The following is a 620-nucleotide window of genomic DNA, read 5'->3' as shown; positions in this document are numbered from 1 at the left end:
CATAATAGACATTATGAACAGCCGTTGGCATATTGTAGGTTTTCCCCAGTTTAAAAGGCTCAAATGTGATTCATTTGCAGTCAAGTTTAAAGTTTTATTCTCACTTTAAATATCCAAACAGAAAATGATCGATATTTGTAAAAAGCAAATAAATTAAAAAAATATAAAAATAAGACTCTGTGACTGTTTGTCAGTTACAAATGCGTGAATGAAATCTAACAAACCCGCTGGTGTTGTAGAATTAAAGGCGTTAAATCCGCATTTGGGAAGGAGGGAGGGAGGAGAAGCAGCCTTTATGTGCCTCTGAAAAACGCAGACAGGCAGATGAGATGCTGAAGTACATTACCTCTGTGTGGCTGAGCTTGCCTTCAGACTCCAGTCACCCCCTCCTCTTACCTATCCATCCTGCCTGCTCACAAAACCATGACCTTCACAATTTATAGAGAGGAAACCCCCGAGAGTCACGTCATATTTTAAAACGTCCTCATATTTACACGGAGGCCTGTTAGGATCTTTTGTTTAGATGCTGTCCTGCTCTTTATTGTTTTTATTTGTAGAAAAAGTGTCCCGTAAATGTCGTGCACAATTATATAAAAAAACAACAACATAATAATAATAAT

Source organism: Morone saxatilis, unplaced genomic scaffold (assembly GCF_004916995.1).
Source record: "Morone saxatilis isolate NCDOM2014 unplaced genomic scaffold, NCSU_SB_2.0 Contig6, whole genome shotgun sequence".
NCBI lineage: Eukaryota > Metazoa > Chordata > Actinopteri > Moronidae > Morone > Morone saxatilis.
Note: the sequence above shows the minus strand (reverse complement) of the source record.